Raw genomic sequence first — 6,649 nt, 5'->3', positions numbered from 1 at the left:
GTTCCTTTCATAGCTCTTAGTAATCTGGTATTTCTTTGCTTGTTTAGTGTCCATGCCCTTCACTAGAATTTAGATTCCTTGAGGACAGGGATTTTGCCTTGAATTGAGCCTGGCACAAAGGCACTCAATTGAATACTTGTTGAATATGTACATGAACACATGAGTGAATTAATGAATGAATCTTTAACCAAGCATGGACCCACGTAATGGAATGACTTGGGACCCACAAACATTTTCGTTATATGATTGGTACCGGAGGGTGTTGGTGGACAAAAGACAAAATGTGGGGGGTTTTGGCCTGCAAAGAGATTGCTTGCCTGTGATCTCGTGACAGAGAGAGGCGCACTCAGCTAATCCTAATAGAAACACTAAAAGAAGTATTGTAGTCTCCTTTAAAAGCACTGCTTTTGTCTTTCGTCCTCTGGATGTTTGAGGGTCAGTTGCCATCATGAATGACACAGTAACTCTCTGGACCAGGAAGTTCATGACCAATAGATGACTTCAATGGAAACAAATGGTCATGGATGTCCTTCACCCTGGGAAGGCAACGGTGCCTGAGACAGAAATTCGGGAAAAACTAGCCAAAATGTACAAGATCACACCGGATGTCACCTTTGTATTTGGATTCAGAACCCATTTTAGTGGTGGCAAGACAACTGGCTTTGGCATGATTTATGATTCCTTGGATTACACAAAGGAAAATGAACCCAAACATAGACTTGCAAGACATGGCTTACATGAGAAGAAAGAGACCTCAAGAAAACAGCAAGAGGAACTCAAGAACAGAATGAAGAAAGCTAGGGGGACTGCAACGGCCAATGTTGTGCTGTCAAAAAGAAGGAGAACAGATTCATCGGTGACTATCTGTGGTGAGTGAGCAGATGTTTTTTATAGGAGGAATAATAAACTAAGAACTTTTATGTGAAACAAACAAAACCCACTGCTTTTGATGGGGGAATTGAAAAACTTTCCTAGATCCCAATTGAGTTCAACAGCTCAATAAATAGTATTTGGGCGTTTACTGTTGTGCAAAAGCATGGGGCATGTAGAGATGAATAAGACTAATTATTCTGTAAGATGATAAGTATTGGAGTGGCCGGGGGAAATCTGAGAAAAGTTCAGAGGAGGAAATGACGGGCTCCACCTGAAGAGGGTGGCGTCAGCTTTCTGGAAGGGGCTGGCCATGAGCTGTGCCCTGAAGTGAATGGGATTTTGGCCATCTGAAAAGGCTGGGGAAGATGAAGACAGAAATAAAAATATCGGCAAGGAGAGATGAATGGGCAAGGTGTGATGCTGGTTATGTTTATGATGACATCCTGTCGGGAGCTGGAAAGGTAAGGTGACTGGAGAGTAAGTTTGGGAATCCTTAGCAGGTGTTGGAGACACGCACGGAAAGGAGGGCAGAAGAGCTCTCAGGTGAAGCACATCAAGTCAGAGGTGAAGAAGGTAGGATCCAAACCGTGAGTTGAGCCAGGGATGATGACTGAAGCAGGAGGACTGGTGAGTTTACCACCAGGGAGAGAGGAAAGAAAGAACTATGAGGACAAATCCTTGGCGAATGCCAGAGTTTAAACGGCATGTGGAAGAAAAGGAATCAGTAAAGGAGTGGTCAGAGAAATAGGAACTAGAATCTGGAGTTTCAATTTTCAGAAACCAAAGGAAGAGAGACTCACCTTACAGAGGACTTCCCCACCTCCTTCTTCGCAACACCATCCTGTTGGCTGCTACTTATTCAATGCCTGTCCACCCCACTGGACAGAAAGGTCCATGAGGGCAAGAAATGTTTCTGACTTGTTTACTGCTATATCACCTACACCTAGACCAGGTCTAGTCACATAGTAGAATGCATGGATGGATGGAAAAGCATTTTCAAATTAGTGAGTTGAAAAGATTAAGGTTGTAAATGAGTCCGTGGATTTGGCAATTGGACACAAAGGTGACATTTGAAAGACGGTTTTAAGAATGGGGATAGCAATAAGACACATGTCATGTGGCAGTTATAAGAATTAAATGAGCTAATACATGCGAATGCTAAGCCATGTGCCTGGATGTAATTAAAGCTCAATAGATATTAGGTGATTATTATTATTCCCTCTAGCTTTCACTTTCAGAAGCTATTTTGGTGAAATAATTCTTGACAGTCATAGTGTGTCTAACAGATTTGTTTACTACCCTTCAAGATATACTAGAGATATATTGCCTTAAAAATATCACAACAACAAAGCACTATTTTATTAAACGGCTGTAATAGATCCTAGTGAAATAAAATTTTGGTGTCAAATCTAGCTATGGCCTGGGAGCCTGGTGTGTTCCCAAGGGGCCAGAATCTCCTTTCCTATTAAGGAAACTCAAATACATAGATACAGCCAGCTGTAGAAACGGGGCTCTTGTGTTATGATTGTGTGGGTCAGCTAACCCAAAGGAGGAAGCCTTCTTGAAAAGTGGAGTAGCTCCAAAGACTGGCTCTGTCACTAGGTTTGAATAAAGAAGATAGAGGCTGCAGGTGGAAGAGGTCCTTGAAGTGTGAAAACATTGGACTGAGATGCAGGAGACCTGGGTTCCCATTCTGCAAGTGCCAGTAGCTCTCTGAACTTGACCAAGTCACTTACTATCTATGTGTGTCTCCGTCTTCTCATTTGTATAATGAGAGGATTACATGAGCCTCCAGTCCTCTGCGGTAGATTGTTTGCAAAGACGGCCACAATTTCTCCCATCCCAAATGTTTGCCTCCTTTGCAACGTTACTTTGCTTTTTCTCCTATCAAAAGGTAGACTCCAGGGCTGGCCCGGTGGCTCAGGCAGTTAGAGCTCCATGCTCCTAACTCCGAAGGCTGCCGGTTCGATTCCCACTTGGGCCAGTGGGCTCTTAACCACAAGGTTGCCAGTTCAACTCCTCGAGTCCCGCAAGGGATGGTGGGCAGCGCCCACTGCAACTAAGATTGAACACGGCACCTTGAGCTGAGCTGCCGCTGAGCTCCTGGATGGCTCAGTTGGTTGGAGCATGGGCTCTCAACCACAAGGTTGCCGGTTCAATTCCTCGACTCCCACAAGGGATGGTGGGCTGTGCCCCCTGCAACTAGCAACGGCAACTGGACCTGGAGCTGAGCTGCGCCCTCCACAACTAAGACTGAAAGGACAACAACTTGACTTGGAAAAAAGTCCTGGAAGTACACACTGTTCCCCAATAAAGTCCTGTTAAGAAAACAAAAACAAAAAAACACGAAAAAACAAAAAACATCATTTAAAAATAAAAAAAGGTAGACTCCATTTCCTCTCCCCTTCTGGGCTAGCCCTGTGACTTGCTTTTATCAATAGAATGCAGTACAAGTGACATTATGTTTGTCTAAGCATTAAGAGGTCTTGCAACTTCCACTGTCACTCTCACTGTCACTCTCATGGAATGAAGCCGGGGCCATGGGAACAAGCTAGGCTCACCTCCTTGAGGAGAAAAGATCAGATGGAGAGAGAGGCTCAGCCAGCACCAACCACTAGATATGTGAATGAAGCCATTTTGGACCATCCTACCCCAGTTAATTTGGCATATGAACACAATCACATGAGCAATCCCAGCCAAGACCAACAGAGGAACCACTCCGCTTAGCCCAGCCAGGACTGGTGACTCACAGAATCGTGAACAAATATCATGGTTATGCTTTAACCAACTGAGTGGTGGTTTGTTACATAGGAGTAGGTAGCTGCTACAGCCCCTCTTATAGCTGATGTTCTAGAAACTGATTTTATTGCTCTGAAAAAGAATCAGACTATATGATCTTTTCGTTGCGTGTTAGGGTTTGCTGCCGAGAACTCAAACAAAGGTTGAGTGACTGTTTCATTTCCTCCCCTCCTCCCCCAGCCCTTGACCCTGAAGGTGTTCTCTTTGCTGCACTGTTGTTTGTGGACTTACAAGAGCTTAAACTCTTTGCCACCTTCCAACTGTTAAGATTTGGCTTGGAGGACACTGAGCAAGACAGGAAGTGGTTTGGTGACTCAGTGGTCCTTCCTTCTGAGTCACTGGTTGTCAGTTCCCCCTCTCTACTGGTTGCAGGGGATGTTTATTCATTTATTCAGCCAATACCTTGTGAGCAGCTGCCATGTCCCAGGTCCGGCCCAGGAAGCAATACGGTGAAAGTAGGCCTGGCTGTGGAACATGTGGGTGACAGGATTCAAGTGGCTCTCATGGAGAGGGGTCCCTCATCACCCTCTTCTCAGCAGCTTTCCTGTAGCTTATCATGCACATACTTCTGGGCTTCCCCAAAAATGGCCCTGTCCTAAAGGCATACAGTTTCAGAGTTGGGAGAACTTTTAAGGCCCAATTAGTTCAACCTTTTAAAAAATTATACATATGAGGAAACTAAGGCCTGAGATGTTAAGGAACAGAGTTAGCTAATGGTAAAATTAGGCCTAGAATTCAGATCTCTTAGCTCCAAATCCTGAGCTCTTTACATCGCATTAAAAGGTCCACACCCTCCTTCCTCCTGATACCTGAGTTCATTCATCCTTCTCAGGTTTGTGTTACAGGCACAAAACTAGATTTCTCGTCTGGCTCAAGATTCAGACATTACCTGCGGAATCTTTCCTCAAAAAAATTCCAACCACCACATAATAATGGTAATAATAACAACAACAACAACAACTCAAAACATATTTATGGAGTGCTCGTTATATGCCAGACACCGCCTCAGTTTGGAACATACAGTGAATAAGAGAAACAAGACTCCGCCTATGGGGAATTTATATTCTCAAGGGAGGTAGAGCAAAGAATACACAAGGAAACAAATCAGAGAACGAGAGGCTGGTGTTCTAAACAGGAAACAGGAAAATGTGGCAGACATAACTGGACTGGGGGATGTGTAGTTAGGAAAGGTCTCTTTGACAACATGACATTTGAGCTGAGCCCTGAGCAGTAAGGAACCAATAACTCTTCAGGAAATGAACAGAGCTAAGGCCCTGAAGTGGGGACCGACTTATCTTATTTGAGAAAATAGAGGAGAAGAATATGGTTTCTCGGACGGAGTGGCAAGGAGAGAGGAAGGAGGCAAAGCAGGAAGGGAAGCAGAGGCCCGACCATGCAGGGCCTATAGGCCATGACAAGGACTCAAGCATCTATGTATCTGAATGGGCTCGTGGGAGGGTTCTAAGTAACATGATATAATTTACATTTTTAAAAGGTCAATCTTGGATGGAGAATGGATGTTGAGGGTCAAGAGTGAAATTGGAAAGATGGTTTATTGAATGCTATGTGGGGTACTTTGTGTATTTTAGCTCTAATCTTTCCAATGCTTCAAAGTAGATTTCATTGTGCCCATTCTATGGATGCAGTAACAGAGACTGAAAGGATAAAGGAACTTGCCCAAGGTCACAGAACCGAATCTGAGCTAGGACCATTCGACTCTACTGTGAGGGCCAGGTCACATGTGGCCTTATGAAGATGGTCGCCCCACCCCTGTGCTAATAAATTTTTCTGATTATCATCATATTTTGAAGTGTAAAATTTTAGAGCTGGAAGCTATTGATTGGAAGTTCCTTGAAGGCAAGCATCATATATTACCATTTAGTTAGGTCATAGCCCCTGACACATAGGAGACGCTAATACATATCTGATGAATGAATGAATGAATGAATGGTGACAGGGCTGGAATGAGAATGTAGGCTGTTGAATCCGTTTTCTCCATCAAACCATTCTGTCTACAATTTCTCTGTGTAGGACAGATTTCTTCGTTTAACCTACCATTTCAGTTTGGTAACTCCTCAAGGTCAGGCATAGTGTCTGTTTTGTACCATTCATGTTGGGAGTGTGTGGAGCCTAAAGGAAGGTTCAGTCTGGAACTTGGAAGTAAGTTATCTCTCAGAAAAGTAAACTGAGAAATTAAATTCACTTGTGATGGGAAACAACACACATCTTCAAGGTCTCCTGGAACAGCTACTTGACTGGAGTTTAATGTCTAAAGGAAGAATCTTCAGACAGAACAGGATGTGGTCAGGAATGAAGCATGAAGAGAAAGGCCATCCTTGGCTTGACTGTCTGCAGAATGTAGAGTGGGGGACAGTGTGTGTGGGAAATGGGGACTTTCTGGTTTCCAGAGAGGACCTCCGTGATAAGATATTCACCTCATGGTGCTTTCATTGTTGATCACCAAGCAACAAATTCTCAAATGTGAATTTGGCCTCCTGGTTACCTTAGGAGTCCTCTACACAGGACAGGCAAGATTTCAGTCACTTTGAGAAAGGAGTGTTCTCCATTATAAGGAAATTCACTTGCAGATGTTCCAAGAAAATTGTGTCACCAAGAATCTGGTCTTCCCTGGGGGTTGGGCCTCTCAAAGTTGAGAAAGGCATAGACCACTGCCGTTTTCTGAGGATCTGGGTATATTAAACACTGAACAAATGACAATTATAAATGTTGTGGTGTATTTTAATTGTTAACATACAAAACACAATGCAATATTACTGTGCTAGTATAATCAAGGACGTACAAAAATATTAGTTCTCCGTGCTGTTTAAGCAGTGTGGTTAGAGGATGGGATGTATGTTTAAAGATATGTGATGAATGCCTTCTACTTTCAGTTTTGTCAGGCTGTCTCTGTACTGTATGAATAAGATGGTCTGGCGATAATATCAGAGCTAAATAGGAGGCCTTGTGTGGTGAGGCC

At 43.6% G+C, this 6,649-nt stretch overlaps 1 pseudogene; it reads left to right on the top strand.

Annotated features, from left to right (window-relative positions):
- The first annotated feature begins 448 nt into the window (after positions 1-448).
- On the top strand, positions 449-877 carry LOC109447590 (small ribosomal subunit protein eS24 pseudogene; annotated as a pseudogene).
- The last annotated feature ends 5,772 nt before the right edge of the window (positions 878-6,649 follow it).

Source organism: Rhinolophus sinicus, chromosome 1 (genome assembly GCF_057876585.1).
Source record: "Rhinolophus sinicus isolate RSI-liver-muscle chromosome 1, RSI-T2T, whole genome shotgun sequence".
Classification (NCBI taxonomy): Eukaryota; Metazoa; Chordata; class Mammalia; order Chiroptera; family Rhinolophidae; genus Rhinolophus; species Rhinolophus sinicus.
This window is presented reverse-complemented; position numbering and strand designations above follow the sequence as displayed.